A 16,994-nucleotide genomic window follows, 5' to 3' on the forward strand; every position below is an offset into this window, starting at 1 on the left:
CAAATTCAATATTATTTTCTCTGCGTATACATAATTTCTGATTTTTGAAATCTGTGGGTAGATTTACCTTTGCCAATCTGTGGATCCCTGCATAATTGATATTGTTAGATTGGTCTAGTGGTAATGCCCATAACCTATTAAAAGGTGGTTTTATTGTGTGATAGTGTGGGAAGGGTGAAATGCAACATGAAGACTTCCTGGACCATAGCTAAAGTCAATAGTGATTACTGACCATAGTTTTGTTTTAATACACAATTAAATCATTACTCGGTGTAGAGGTTTGCAATAGAAAGGCCATCTTTCTGGCTGATTAACTGCTTTACAATCGTAATCGGTAATTCATGACGTTGAATAGGTGTCTTTCCAATCCATCAAAAAGCCAGTGCAAGCTGTCAGCGATTGATGTGTCTTATACTGTCTCATAATATGATCTATGCTGTACATTTTGGTTGTGACATCAATTCATTTCACACTTGATTCATTAATGCAGTCCATGGATCAATCAACAGTTTGGGTTAGCTAGCCTAACTAGATCTACTGTATTTCACGCCTTTTATTCTAATCGCTCACAAGAACCATTTTCCCGTTCTCTTCGTGATGCTTATGTCAATTTCATTCAAGAAACTGAAGTTTGCAACAATCCACATCCTTAAAGTGTACTAACTTCTGATGAAAGGTGTCAGAGGTAATAAGTACAGCTACTGTGTTCAATCACTCTATAAACAATGTGTCGAACATATCCCAAGCCACGACATTTTAATCTACGAAACCATAGCATGATATTTGAAAACACACTGGTAGGCCATATCTACAGGGTTGGTATAATTTTCAATGACAAGTAGTATATGGTGGAAATCTGACAAGTATAATTCCAACTTGTCAATGTGGCACTTGATTCCAAACTTGCGTTGAAAGATGGATTTGCATTTGCAGAAATTGATCACCCGGGAGAAAGTTCATAGTGCAGTGAATATATAAACAGTTACCTGATCGCACATTTAACGTGGATCGCAAAACAAAGCCTTGGCCAGAAACACATGGTGAGATGCTGCTGCTGGTCATAAACTGCTCTGGATCCAAACTGCAATGTTATCCAATAATCCGTAAAATTAACATCTTTGTGACATCGTTCACAACCTATAAGCAATTGTATCGTTCCATTGATGTTTAACTTATACCAAGGAAGCAAAGCAAACGTTTACTTTCGTTCTTACTTTATATATTCTAGGATGCCACTAAGTTAAAGCGAATGGTTTGTACCTTTGGATGTTAACTAGTTTAATCAACACGAGTGTTATTGTGAGTGAAACTGAATATCCCACTGGGAAGAGGAGACTGACCTCACTGTACTCAGCCTAGTTTAGAATTTCTTAATGATAACAAACACAGATAAATACATAGTTTCGGATTTGTAACACATTAACGTGGACTTAAAATAAAGTTTCTATAAACCGAATGTAAATGTAAATGCAAATGGACTTACAAAACGATAATGTTCCCTTTGAAGATTTTTTACAAACTTGACAACAAATCAGATCTGCACATCTACTCTAATATGGTACATTACCAAGTTTAACTCTTATGTAAGTTTTACTTGCGTTATACTCAAATGTGCATTTCATATCGGACTTAACTCTTTAAAATAGCTTATTTCTTTAACATCTTTCGATGTGACAGAATTACAAAATTCAGTCGCAACAGAGAATCGTGCTTGCCTGAAACTCAACAGTTCCATCATTTGTTAAACATAGGAAGCAAACTCTTTGGGTAGTTAAATATACCCAGATTATTTCGAAGTTCTGAATGGTTGCTCATCTTCATTTTACAATTAAGGATAAAATAAGCATAGTAGATCGCAGTGTGCATAATGCTCTTTTATTTTCATAAAGACCTCACCAGATTTCTTGTCCTGGACGAGATATAAAGCAACACACATTCAATGAAAGTGTTCGATTTTGAACGTTCCGACCTTGGTGAATCAAAGAACTGTAAATGTGTATAACTATAAACATGTCACTGGAGGTGGACATTGAAACGACCGAGATATGGATACCATATTTCTGGGAAAGCAGGAGCATGCCGTCTGCTCTGTCCTGACAGTGGATATGGCAATGCTAATAACGGGAAAGCGCTCTAGGAGCAAGTCAAACTATCTGGAAGCGACATTTGGATAATTAGCCACCATTGAACGGTCAATCAAGCGAGCAGAAAAAGCAGAACAAAACCCCACAGTGGAGTTGCAAAACAAAAGAAACCTCACTCAGCAAAGGATTAACCGTTCTAAAGCGATCTAAATGCTTTTCTACTCCAAAGGTCCGGTACCCACTATAGCGCCGGTAAGCTAATTGTATTCTGGTTCGGTTTGAACTACCTTTTTCAATTAAAAAAAAACACACCAAACGGATCTTACAACTGCAGCAATACATCGGATCATTTCTTTTCACTCTCAGTACTTTACAGCATTCAGTTATGTCTTGACAGAAAACTGCACTTAATACTTTGACCCAAATATTGACAATAGAATGGTCTGTATGCCCATGTTATGTGCAATTACCATCACTGTATGTAATTTCACATCTATCTGTCTTCTTAACGCTACTTCATGATGATGAGGATTAAAATCAATAACCTTAAAGCGTCCCCGGATCTACATAATAGTGTTGCAACTGCTTAAAGATCGGCCTCGTACTACACGGACCTCATGCAAATTAAAACATGCAGAATGCTTAATTGAATAAATACATATTTAATACATGCACATTCTATCAGGGCATCATAACGTCTGGATGTTGGTTTATACATTATACATCATTCTTATACACAGGATGTCTGCAGGCGTGTATGAAATATGATATTGCAACATTCGCAAACGATTAATGCATCAACCAAGCATAAATTAATCACTGGTGCTAAATCTTCACACTCTAATAAATTTGCAGTTGACTCGAATAACATCACGCCACCATTGGATAAATGATGCCTTACCGCCAACCAGCGTCGTCCTCTGCACAGAGATTTCCAGACTTTGTCTCCTCACGAGCCTGTAACCTGGCTGTTTACGAGCACTTGGATTATCTACTGTTCAACCTTCAGTAACTCAGGCGAAACGCCACATTCAGCTGTGATCTAGAGCCTCACTCCCTTTATAATCATTGTGTATAACTGACCTCTGACCCAGCCGCATCGTCAAACTCCTTGGTTGCATCAATTCTTCATCCATTTTTGAACTTTATGAAATAGGATCGGGTGACTTTTCCTGTTAAAAATGTCTGTGACAGTCGAGTCAATCACGTTTGATCATGATCTCGGTATCGCCAAAGACAACACACCTCACATTCGTCAGTTTTTCGATTGTGGCTTGCACAGTAAAAAAAAACTCGGGTTTAAATCTGGCAACTCATTGGACAACAATGAAAAGAAACGTTTTATAATGGATTGTAATTAATCCTAACAACTGCTTGGCGAGGTTTCAAAGAACTATCTTAATAATAGTAGGTACCGGGGACAGGCTGTTTAAAATGTTAATGGTACTGAAATAAAACGTACAATTGTTGGTATAATTGTTGCACAGCCAGACTATCTCAGGATAGCAAAAGACCCCATGCACCGCCCGTTTAATAAGTTCAAGACATGCCCTTTACCTTTATTTCCCTTAGACTCACTCAGTGGAAATCAAATCCTTCCGATGAAGTGCTATACCGGAAACGAATAACTACTTCCACGTCGGTTGCGTCTATTAACAGGAAAAATCATGTTCGCCCCATTACAACAAATGGTTTTTATTAGCTTTTTATGGTCAGCCACCTCATCTAGCAAAGCCTCTTGAAAACCAAGCAGTTGTCCTTCTAACAGCATTAACCTGAGGACAAACATCGGGTCGTTAGCGAAAAGAGAATGTCGTTTTGTTTTAAAAAAGGGATTTACAAACTTGCAGTTATGAGTTGAGCTGATACAATCCGGTAGAGAAGGGCGGCTGGCAATGTCTTTAAAATGCGCGCAGAGGCAAAGACAGAAAGAGCAATAACTACAGCTAAAACGAAAGGGTTGATTATTACTATGAACGTGCACTCCTTGATGGACAAATGGCTGCTCCTTTGGGGTTTTGTAATTGCTATTGATTCTTAATCTTGTAACAGCTTTTATTTTATTTACGCAATTGAGTTAGAGTTTATTTTCTGCCACGCGAATTGTCTTTAATCTATTCTGTCACAATCCACATTTCCAGGATGTAACTGAACGCTTCATGTGCCCGGTTATCCCACACAGCCTCTCCCAAAGTTCTGTGGTGTCATTATTGTGAAAACAGTCTGTTTGGAAGTGACAAGAATGGTAAGCACGCACTTCATTTACATCATTCATATTACATGAACCCACTTAAAGTCCCAACGTATGACAGCGCTCTTTCACTCTAGCAGTAATGTAAGAGAAGCAGTTCAGCTCTCAGGCTGCTTTACCTGCATCCATCCCAGGTTGGCATATCTGAGAGAGCAGGACGAGTCGGTTTAAATTACCACTGGCTCTCCTGTGCACAAGCTGATGACCCGAGCTCTTTCACATGATGCATTAGAAATGACATTCTGATGATTGACACTTTCACAGACGCTCTGAAATTCATGTGCTGCAAAACCTTACATCATTTGGCACCTTGGCAAATCTGGCTTAAATATGTTTCAATGTTAATATCAAGAAATGACTATGCATGTCGCTTTAATGAACTTAAAACAGAATCACTAACAATATATCAACACAATTGACAACAAGTCCTATATTGGAGCGGCATTAAAAATGTAAGCACCGTCCTCGAATTATATACCATTAACTTGCTTAAAAGGGTCATCTGTGATCGTTTCCTTTCATTGCAACATTGCATTTAACGTAGTAACGATTTGAAATTACATATAGAATTATATTCATAAACCGTAACATTTGGTGTTTGTTGGAGTTTTAATTTATACAACACTTAATCGCTGTTGTCCTGCATTTAATTGGACTTACAATCGCCAATAGCGAGATGTTAATCAAAATAAATTGGTGTTAAACAGTAAATCATTAAATCTGTATTGCAATGTAAGTGTAACTAATGTGTTTTGACTTAAAGCAACTGAATGCAAATAATGAATCTGTCACTGAAGATGTGCTCATTAAATAAAGCTCGGTGCACCAGGGTCCGTCAGATAGAAATTACACTGTCACGTGTGTAGGGGGCGGGGGAGTGCTTAACATAATAGCATGTTAAAGGGGGGGGGGGGGGAGTCAAGGAAGACGGCACGGAAAGAGAAAGCAAAATATGAGACAAAAACATTTCTTCAAGAAATGTGCAGAATCAGTATTTAAGCAAAAGAGAGCTTTGGATAATAACAAATACGCTTGAAATTGCATCGAACGAAATGGTCCATGCTAAAATAGAAACATTCGACCAGGATCTTGAGTTGGTTTTGAAATTTCCCAGAGAAGTAGAAACCTGAATACGTAGTCAGCTCTTGTCATAGGCCAGGTTGGAACCAGTCAGTGACTGCTCAGTGACATACAGTCCAAAAGTCTGGACACAATGCCAGTGAGAGGGAACCTTACCAAGAAACTTTTCTCCTAAGCTATGCAATACCTCGCCAAATATAGGACGCTGAAGCTTTTATCTAAATTAAAATTGATGGCCTATGAGCCATTATGGTTGCAATTTCTCCGAGGTATCCAGATTTTTAAAAAATGCCCGATTTTAGAGTTACATTGTTCACCAGAAGACCAAACACACTCAGGGATTATGATCTGGGTTTCAAAGCAACCTCCAGATCGGAGTGGAACCGGAGCAATCTCTTTTGCCAGTCAGTGAAAGATGATGTTATTCCTGCCTTCTCAGATTCCGAGTTTGTACAATAATGTCAATCTTGAACAATTAGCTGCTCAAAACATAATCACTACGCATTGCAACCATCCTCGTTTAACAATCGACTCTAAAGTCTGTAATTCTGTTTGTCAATGTCTCTCTCTGCTCTTTACTCCCAATCACCATTCATCAATCTTTTTATCTCTGTCAGTTTTTCAATAGCCGGTCAATATGTTTCTATGTGCTGCTAAGTGGCACACGTACATATGATCTTACCCCGGTTTCATCTGGAATTGTTTCCAAATGTAACATTACAAAACGTCGATTCTTTGGCATATAGTACTATTTTGCGCAGTCGTTGAACTTTCGCATTTGCGACATAACTTTGGAAAGACTCCAGCTTGTTCGATTTGGAGAGGAAGCCTGCCTTATATTTTGTTGCAAACTTACTGACAATTTAACTGGAAAAGATAATCTTGGCACCTACACTTCTTTCTGACCGACAAGACAGTACAGAGACAACAAGAATTCATTCAACTTTCTCCTTTCTTACAAACATAGATTTTCGTATCAGTGGTCAAGAGCTTGAACATGATGCCGGTGCTGGACTGGGGTGTACAAAGTTAAAAAATCACACACGACACCAGGTTATAGTGCAACAAGTTTATTTGGAAGCACTGCTCCGAAGATGTTGAAGTCAGCTATAAAAAGACACACCACCGACGCTGGACTGTACCCTTCACAAGATCCATTGAAATGAATGCGCAGTCCTGCCAACTTTGATGTGATTTGTTAAATGCTGAAGCCACCCCCATGCGATATTCCCCTAGCCTGACTTCATCCCAATTGTAAAGACAATTCCCCCTCAAACTGTTTTTTTTTGCAATGCATTACATTTCCTTCAGTTTTGATTTTTTTTCTCTGTCTCATAAATCAATGCTTTATTTATTTTCCCGAGTACCCTCTCGCTTTCATCTTGTTTATTGTAGGTCCATAATGATTGTTTCATTACTTGTCCCTTCCTCCTCTTGTCCTTTTTCATTGTAAATATCCCTTTCCCCTTCTGCCTTGCCGGGTTCTTCCCTGGTGGAAGAGTTGGTGGTGGGTTATTTCCACCAACGCCCTCAAACATGACCCAGATTATGCCTGGAAGTAAGACTTCAAACCATTCCATCTCAGCTGAGATGGGGCATGGACGCGCTGACTGAAGCTTAAGGTGTTAGCTATGACACCATCAACACAAATATTTCCAAATAAAATAAAACAAAGAACCGCGGATATTGGAAACAAAACCAGAAATTGCTGGAGAATGACAGACAGCATTTGGGGGAAGAAAGTAGAGTTAACTCTTTGAGTCCGGCGGCTCTTCAATATTTCTAACGTTCAGCGGCCTATGTTAAAACACAGTGACTCGATTTTCCCCGAGTGTAATACAGAATTACTTATTGCGCTGTTTCACCGTGTGGCATCAAGTGGCTGTGCTACCAGCTTCCGGTAACTGATCTTCTGGTGCAGCGGTAGTGTCCTTACCGCTGAGGTTCAAGTCCCACCTCCTCCAGCGGGATTACAAGTCGATTGAAAACGCTTATCCTTGGTCCAGCTAATACATGAGATTCAATTGCATTTCGCGGTTTCTTTTCATAATTTCGTATTAGCCAACCTGTAACCAGCAGCTAGGTCAGCCTGAGCAATGAATCCTGTCACTGCCCACCCATGGAAGGCTGTCACTCAGCACCACATGCCCGTGTTCTGCTCCACACTTTAGAACTCGACTGATATTAAGCCTATCCGTTTTACAGATAGCCACGCTCTCCGAGACTTCTTTCTGATCTAGTGACAATTGAATTATTTGGTGGTTGGGTCTTTTTGTGTGTGAGATGAGAATGGTTCAGCGACACGCGGCTCAGGCCATGTTTTAAGAGTGAAATTCCTGCTCGGGCCTTCCTCGGGGCTTACCTGGGATGGGATGTATGTGCAGGGAGAGTGCTGAGGCCACTCATGAAACCGGGTCACTGTGCCTTCAGCCTCAGCATCTGGCTATGTTCCTCTTAGGAGCATTTCAAACAAAAAAAACCCAACACATTCCCATTGAACCTGTACACCGCAGCACTCCCTCACACCCACGTTCTCCCCCCCCCCCCAAAAAAAAGGAGAACCCGTGGCATTCAACCCTTGAAGCTGCTCATTTCTCGGAGTTGCTGCCTGGAGTGGGAACTTGACTGAGCCTGAACTCTTCATTCACTATACACTGTGCTCTTTGAAACCTACAGAAAAACTCAAGGTTGCTGCTAACAGTTGGACTTGTAGCTCCATTTCATCACACTGTCAATCGTTTCACATTATCGTTGGGCATACTTTCTTTTTAAGCTTTACTTTTCTCATCGTTTTTCCGGTAATGTTTGGGGGAGGGGAGGGGAGGGGTGGGGGGAGAAGGTAGTGCAGGGTAAGAAACTTGAAAAGTTCTGGAGGAAGCTAGGAGAGTCTAAAATAAGGACCAACCGGGTGTGGCGGGTCGTGTCCTCACTCTGTAGCCGGGGGAAGCTGGGGAAGAGACCGGTCGGCTGCTGATATCGGAGCGAAGTAGATTCCTCTGTTGACAAACGGCCTATGGGTAGACGGTAAGGGTTGCATGCATTTGGCAAACACTCCCCAACAAAGCGGACAGAGTTGGCCCAGTCCCTTGCTCAATAATACTGCCCCCCGCATGTTAAAGTTGGTAAATGCGGAACGGCAATTTCATGTGTAAGTGACTCCCGTTTACAATTGAATGGTATCCTCGCAGTAGGCAGCATGCAAGGGGAAATAACATTATTTTGTACGTGTGTGTATACAGTACATGTGTATAATGTGTGTTCTTGCAGCAGACTTCAATATTTTACTTTAAGCTGATCCCCTTGGAAAAAAATGACAACTTTTGTACTCATTTTGACTGACTGTTCCTGCAGTTTTGTGCACTGAACGTATACCCGCTGGGAGCACGGTCCTGAGAACGCCCAGATTCATCTTTTAAATTCACACAACACCAGGTTATAGTCCAACAGGTTTAATTGGAAGCACTAGCTTTCGGAGCGCTGCTCCTTCATCAGGTGGTTGTCAGGTAACAACCACCTGATGAAGGAGCAGCTCTCCGAAAGCTAGTGCTTCCAATTAAACCTGTTGGACTATAACCTGGTGTTGTGTGATTTTTTAACTTTGTACACCCCAGTCCAACACCAGCATCTCCGAATCATGACAGATTCATCTTGGATGTGAAGGTAATCCCCGGAGAATTGACGGAGAGACAATGTAACTGCAGACAGCACGGAACCAGCTCCTCTCTTTGCTCATGTGGGAATTCCAAAGTGACAGGAATCAGAAAACGCTTCGGAAGTCTGCCCATCATCACTGGAACGTTGTCTGTACTTGGAGCAAATAGAAAGAAGTGCAAACACTTTGAAGGCTGTAGTGCAATTACATGTGCTCCTGAATAACAAGTGTTTCTATCGTCTTGCTGTCATCTGGCTAGGTTTCCTGACAGTACATTGAACGGTGTGAGATTGCCAAGGTACACAAAAGAGGAATGTTTTGTCGAGTTGATAGCTGCAAGGCCCGCCATATTATGCGTACAGTCAATTCTTAGCAGCATAACCTTAATACACTCTCTGCAAGTGATAATCCGACTTCCGGCCCAGCACATCTTCAGGGCAATGTTTGATTGAAGAAAACAGATCAGTCACTCTGTTCAAAACGTAATTCGTTGTGTGAAGTGCGTTGAGATATTTAAGGCGCCCGCATGTACGTAAGTAGTTTTGTAAAAAGAACCTCAACCATTGAGAAATACCAGATGTAATGCAAATCCTTTCCAAAAATATTTAAATTATTCAAACAAGGCTGCAACTGAAAGAGTGAATATATCCCTTGCAAAACATCAGCCAAATGGATTCAGAGTTGGCGTGTGTGATATAGGTTGGGAGATGAATAGCGAAACACACTGATTAATAACAAAAATACCTTCCAGCCAGGGTTTAATGTGTTAGATCATGTATTTCCAAGTCTAATAGAGGAAATTACATTTGCAACTTTTCCTTATTCTGCGAGCAGGGAAATCGTTAAATACCATTTAAATATTCATTTGATTTTAGTGACATAAAAAACCCGCTTAATCCAGACTCACCCAGTAAAAAATAATTCTATAAAAAGGAGATCCCCCCCCCCCCCCCCGCCCAGCAAGGTTAGCTGCATCTGCGTAATAACTATCTTCAGTCACTGTAGGGGCTGATGGAAATGGGGAAACTTTGGTGTGAATTGGTGCTCCAGTCTTGCCACATTATGCTGCCTGAAAGTACGGGGCAAAAGGTTTAGAGGGGGTGTGAGGAAAACCTTTTTTCACGCACAGGGTGATGGGAATCTGGAACTCACTGGCTGTAAGCATGGCAGAGGCAGGAACCCTCAGAGCATTGAAGATATATTTAGCTGTCGACTTGCGGTACCAAGGCATACAAAGGCTATGAACTAAATGCTGCAAACTGGGATCTGAATAGTTAGGTGGATGTTTTTGACCGGCATGGATTTGGTAGGCCGAAGGGCCTTCGTGCGGTAGATCTCTATGACTCTAAGACTCGTATGGCTTGCAAAAATATGCATGAAACTGATTGTCTTGCATCAATTCAGAAATAGATGTGAATTCAAAGTTGCTAATTTACCCTGCCAAACGCACACTTTCGCCTGTCAGAAATGAAATGCTGGGAAGAAGATAACAGCGATTCAAGCGGAAAAAATAATCTTTCAACCCCGAGACCAGGTTTTTAGTTTTAATATGAATAAATGCATTAGGAGGTTTAGGGATTGATTAAGTTGGAGAAAATAGTCATTAATATATTATTATGATTATTTTTTGTTATCCCCTCATAGCCATACAGGCTTGTTGTGCACAAATGCTTAATAGTTCATCTAATGATAATTTAACATCAATGTGGATGTGAATTCAAGTATTCATAATTATCATTCTCTCTTCGCACAGTGTGCAGAAGCCTCTATAGTTGCTTTTACACCAGCTCAGATGCTAGCTTCTTTTAAGATTCTTTTTAAAATTACACAAATTATGAAAGGGTAAAAGACAAGATTTAAGCAGTCGTGGGCTTCCTGACTATTCTGTGGTCCCTGGAGTTAGATAATTTGGGCTCTAAATTGAGCCATTGTAAGTCATGACTTATTACTTGCAACACATGCATTAATGACCAGTCCTACTTACCTTGTTGAATTGATATCCAACTGATAGTTTGCACAAAGTAATCTTGGATAGCTTCAATGAGTTTGAGTAATAAATGGAGAGGACTATGAGAATATATGAAGTCCTTATGAGAATGTTAACTTTAACAATGGCCAATAAGAATGGAATGCCAACATGTAACCATGCACACATAATTGCTGGCATAACATTTGAAAATGCTAAACGCAGTGAGTTGAGCAAGATTTTTCCCATCAATGCTGCAAAAACATTGTAGGATTCTCCACTTAGCACATTGTGAATTGAGGTTATGAAACACACGGTCTTAGTCATGCCAGCGTAGAATAGGACCACATACGGCAAAGAACAAGAAAAAGTACAGTAATGGAAATACCATAATGTCACAGAATGAAAACCTGTATACCAGGCAAGTGAATTCTATCTATCTAAGGTGTAGACCTTCATTCTTTTTATTATGAGACCTGCTAGAATAATATGAACTTCGCAAATTTTAGTTGTTTAGTTAGTGGAAGGGAAAACATAACACAGGTCAAAATTGAAAATCTATCCAAGAGAAGGTGGTTAAATTGACTTATAGTGCTCACTGGAATTTGGAGAACAATTAGACATGCTCTCCTATTGTTGGGGCTCAATCTGCTGATGGCACTTTAAATGTATAGAGTTGTATATGTGGTAAATGAAAGCCTTGTTAAAGCAATAATGTGTGATGCAGTATCTGTCTCTTGTACCTGCGGGTGTTTGAAGAACCATCTGTAGAATAAATATTGAAAGAAGAAGTACTCTTCATTGCTGCAGTATGAATAGCAATTTGTGCCTTCAGGAACTAGTTAACACATCTCAGTTATAGCATGCTTGCTCTGTCAGTGCTGTACTGCTGGCCCAGGTAACTGACAGCAATATGATACAATTGTTGCTGAGGGTTTAATAGTAATCTTCTGCCTCAGTTAACGTGTATGACTGCACAAGTTGTTTCAGAATCACTTGTCTAAAATGGCCATTGCACACATTCTCTGGGGATGAAAAGAAATTCTATTGCACAATACTATTTTGATTCATGACACTTTTATGCTTTCTTTCACAAAGTTTATTCATCTCCTGATATGGCCAGAAACTGCAGGTCTTAAATACGAGTCTTTAGTAAGTTCTTTATAATTAGAAAAATGAGCATTTTCCTCTCTCACCCATTGCACTAGTTTCAAGCTGTGGGGTAGGAAAATAAGCCAGAAATATTAAGTCGAGAAAATTAGTTAATTGACTTCCTTTCTCAATTTAGTCATGAGTCTCTTGCTAAGCTGCACACACCAGGAAGATTATCTCCTCATTAACTATCTCCCAATTGAATATGAGGAAGACTTCAGGCATTGGCTTTGGTCCATGCTGCAAGCTCCACTCCCCAGCCACCAGTTTCAGCCCTCTCCCTGGCAACTGTCAGAGGCTAACCAGATTGTTCACAATCGTGGCATGAAACGTGACCCCAAGATGAGCTTTCGATCATATATTAGCACCACTTAGTCTGTCTCCCACTATCTCTGGAGCATCACCTAAATATAACCCTGCCCCAGCTCATCTGCTGCTTAAATTGTAATTTGTGCCTTTGTGGCATCTGGACTTGATTATTCCAGTAGACTGCTGACTGGTCTCTCATGTTCTACCCTCTTTAAACACAAGGTCATCCAAATTTTGTGGCCATGTCCTAACTTGCACCAAATCCTGTTCGGTCACCACCCAGATGCTTGCTGATCTTTCTTGGCTCCTGGTCAAGCCATGCCTCCATTTTAAAATGCTCATTCTTGTTTTTGAATTGTCTAAGGCCTCACCATACTACTTTTGTAACCTTCTCCGGACACACAAATCTCCCAATTACCGACCTGCCTCTAATTCTGGCCTTTTGAGCATTCCAAATCTTAACCAAACTTATAAAACCTTGATCTGTCTATTAAATGTCTGTCAAAGATGCCCAGGTAAATCTTCCTTCTAGATTTCCACAGAAGTTTGTCAATTACATATCACAAGTGAGTGTGATGCATTTAATAGCGTAATATTTAAACAGTATCACATGGAATAGAAAAAGAAAGCAGACTTTTACACTTTAACTCAGTTCTGTCAAATTTACAATAATAAGCAATTTCTAATGTCTAAACCAACATCGTGATCAAAATGACACTAAGTCAAAAATATATTGTTTGCAACAGGGGTAATTTTATTTTATTTTCAATTTTTCCAGTAAACTTCAGAAGAGAAATTGCTGTAATTCTTCACAATATATGTAACATAGAGAGACTGCAGCTCACCTTTTCAGATTGGTATCTGGAAAACTGCATCTAACTGCAGATCTTTCCAGTTCCCAATACTTTCCACTATAAATGAGCTCTGTAATGCACTCTTGGAACCACATCTTGCACTCTCTTCTTGGTGTGGCAAATATTATTAACAGCGTTTGATCTTTTTAGCAGCAGTGAAAATAGAAAAGGTTTCAGAAATTCTCGAAAAGTCCAATAAAATGCTGGTGGCTCTTGTAAAATTCAGCTTTACATCAAGTTGGAGTCAGACTGCACTTGGACTGAACTTAAATTGATGCAAATCTATCTTCTAACAGTGTAAATATGCTTGGACATCAAGATCAGAAATTTAATGAATTAGTGGTGGTATAAATGTAGTGTTAATCTTCGGCATTGATGCCTCAAGTATCAACATTACCAATACACATGTTCAGTCTAAATAAAAAAAATAATTTTTAGTCCAAAATATACATGTATACAACTATTGACCTATGTAGTAGTGAAAGCACTAACTGTTTTATTGCATAAAAGAAGTCATTAGGTATTAAACTGTAAAATAGATTACTGTAGTTTGACGTTAAGATCAGAACTGGTACCACAGTTCCCAACCCTGCTGTTTCACAAGCTGTTGTTTTGCTACATACAGTATTTGTTTAGTGATGTCTAATGACTTGAGTATTCAAATCGTATCTAAAATGGTAAACACAAAGCACCACAATTACATAAGAGCTATCAACACTGTCATGACTGCAGGCATTAATGTTGGTAATTGCTATCAATGCAAGCATGATACCTAAATGTAATTTTGACCTGCTATGAATCACTGTTCATATCTAATACTGAGATAAGTAGTGGAAGGTGTTACACTTACACTCTGATTGCATATGTCCACAGACCATATTCTCACACTGGAATGCTTTGATGCACATTCAGAATGGAAGTCCATCAGGCAGTGGTCTTCATGTAACATCCTCAAGGCCCTGCATGGAAAGGAGATAATGGATCATGGAAGATAGCTCCCTGAGCAGACTTTGTCAAAGTTATTTGTCAGGTTGCCTCATTGCCAGAATTTTCCATCAAGCAGCAAGATATAGCTCAGTTGGTGATGAGACTTTCCTTCATTTTAAGCTCCAGCAAATAAATCTCCTATGACAGGGCTACCACCCTGACACAGCTCTCAAAGGCAGCTGTGGTGAAAATGAGACTGCTGCCCACCTCCTTGCAAAGAAGTTCTGAAAAGAGATGTGGTGGTTACTGCAGAAGTTCATCCCACACAATTCCATAACGCAGGACTTGCTGACCTTTGGGCTGTTCCCAAGGATGCACAATAAATTCTCAACTGTTGTTGGATGCCATCAGCTGAAAGGTGCTCTTTGGACTGCTAGGAATTTGCTGGTCATGCAATGCATGGAGCTGTCCACGACTGAGTACAGACAGGTACTTTTCATGATCCAGTACTTTAGATATGTTGTAGTAAATCTGTTCACAAATGTTATGACACATCTCTGGAGTCAGTAGGACTTGAACCCAGGTTTCTTGGTTCAGAGGTAGGGACACTATCACTACCCCACATCTGCCCATAAGTCCAGTAATGCTGAGGAATGGTCGAAAGCTTGGAGCAAATGCTGCAAAGGTTCAATGGGTGAGCTGACTTCTTGAACCGCTGCAGTCCATCTGCTGTGGGTTGACCCACAATGCCATTAGTGAGGGAATACCACGATTTTGACCTGGTGACAGTGAAGAGACAGTGATATATTTCCAAGTCTGGATGCTGAATAGCTTGGAGGGGAACTTGAAGTTGGTGATGTTCCCATATATCTGCTGCCCTTATCCTTCTAGACTGAAGTAGTCTTGGGATTGGAAGATGCTGTCTGAGGATCTTCGGTGACTTTCTGCAGCGCACCTTGTAGATAGTACACACTGCTGCTATTGAGTGTCAGTGGTGGAGGGAGTGGATGCTTGTAGATGTATGGGGCTGCACTCATCCAGGCAAGTGGGAAGTATTCCATCATGCTCCTGATTTGTGCCTAGTAAGTGGTGGACAGGCTTTCTGGAGTCAGGAGGTGAGTTACTCACTGCGGTATTCCTGGCCTTGGACCTAATCTTGTAGCCACTGTGTTTGTGTGGTGAGTCCAGTTAAGTTTCTGATCAATGATAACTCCCAGGATGTTGATAGTGGGATAGTTGATAGTGATGATAACATCATTGAATGTCAAGGGATGGTGGTTAGATTGTCTGGTGATGATCATAGCCTGGCATTTGTGTGGCTCAAATGTTATTTGTCACTTGTCAGCCTAAACCTAGATGTTGTCCAGATCTTGCTCCAATTAGACACAGACTGCTTCAGTCCCTGAGGACTCACAAATGGTGCTGAACTTTGTGCAATTATCGGCAAACATCTTCACTTCTGACCTTATGATGGAGGGAAGATCATTGATGAAGCAGCTGAAGATGGTTGAGCCTAGGACACTACCCTGAGGAACTCTTGCAGAAATATCCTGGAGCTGAAATGACTGACTTCCAACAACCACAATCATTTTGCTACATATCAGGTTTGATTCTAACCACTGGAAAGTTTGCCCCTGATACCCATTGATTTCAGTTTTGCTAGGGCTCCTTGATGCCACATTCAGTTGAATGCAGTCTTGATGTCACCTCCCCTCTGCAATTCAGCTCTTTTTACCATGTTTGAACCAAGTAACTCATCCCTATCTGCTTCTTGAATAGCAATGTTGTATGGATAATGAAGATCGTTTTCAGGAGCAATTGTTTAACACTGGCCATGTCATTCCAATAACCATACTCTGTGCCACTAAGTGTATTGGATATCCCACATTTTTTGAATGATTTGATGACAATCTCTGTTCTGATCACATCCTAAGTTTTAAGAAACCTATTCACATCGGATTGCTAATATTGGAGCTTGTACACAGTTTTGCATGGTGAAACAAAAAATGGAAATTGCTGGGTTGAGTAACCCTTTCTCTCAACAAGATGTCTTCCCTTCACTGATCATCCAGTCATCTCACGTTTTCTCATGCCCGCCTAGAAGGGCTTGGTCAGAGAGATGGGCAGTGGTTGAACAAAACAGGTTAGACCACAAGGAATCACTGCAATATCATTGTTTTATGACAACTTTAGCAACAACATCAACAACAAAATGTGACCTGAACAGGTTCCAGCTGAGAATGTTTCTTCTTTACATAATGCTCTTGGTCTTAAATTCCAGACATTCCTTTGTCTTACTTTCAAGACATCTCACTTATCCATCTTTCACTGTGAATGTGAGTAACCACTGATTTTGGGAATTGATTTGAGAAGATTTTCTCTTAAATATCACCACTGGCTTAAGGTTTGTACTATTGGACATGTACTACTCTTTGCACAATCAGTTATTTTCACTAACATTATATTCGCTCCAATTTTGCTCACTGTTTGATTGGGTGCTGTTTCAAAATTCATGGGATCTTAAATGTGTTTCCAATCTTCCTCCATTCTTTTGTTGATGTTTGACTCGAAACCATTGAAACTTGTTAAGCCCATCATCAATTTCTGCTGGAAGATTTTTTTCATAAACCAGAACTGGCATAAAATCTAGAGTCCCTAATTTGCTTGTTTCAGAATGAAAATTCACATAGGTCCTCAAGAAACTGAAGGTCCATTCTGG

General features: G+C 40.2%; 1 protein-coding gene across 1 annotated transcript in view; it reads right to left on the reverse strand.

Annotated features, from left to right (window-relative positions):
- Positions 1-3,520, reverse strand: part of LOC122564833 (LIM/homeobox protein Lhx2) — a 52,965-nt gene extending 49,445 nt beyond the window's left edge. Inside the window, exon 1 of the mRNA XM_087998437.1 lies at positions 2,986-3,520. The gene's annotated coding sequence lies outside the window, so the exon portion shown is untranslated. The remainder of the gene's footprint in view (positions 1-2,985) is intronic.
- Between the last annotated feature and the right edge of the window lie 13,474 nt (positions 3,521-16,994).

The sequence above is a fragment of the Chiloscyllium plagiosum genome, unplaced genomic scaffold, assembly GCF_037043375.1.
Source record: "Chiloscyllium plagiosum isolate Xiang-an unplaced genomic scaffold, Cpla_swu_hap1 HiC_scaffold_21, whole genome shotgun sequence".
In the NCBI taxonomy this organism is placed as follows: Eukaryota; Metazoa; Chordata; class Chondrichthyes; order Orectolobiformes; family Hemiscylliidae; genus Chiloscyllium; species Chiloscyllium plagiosum.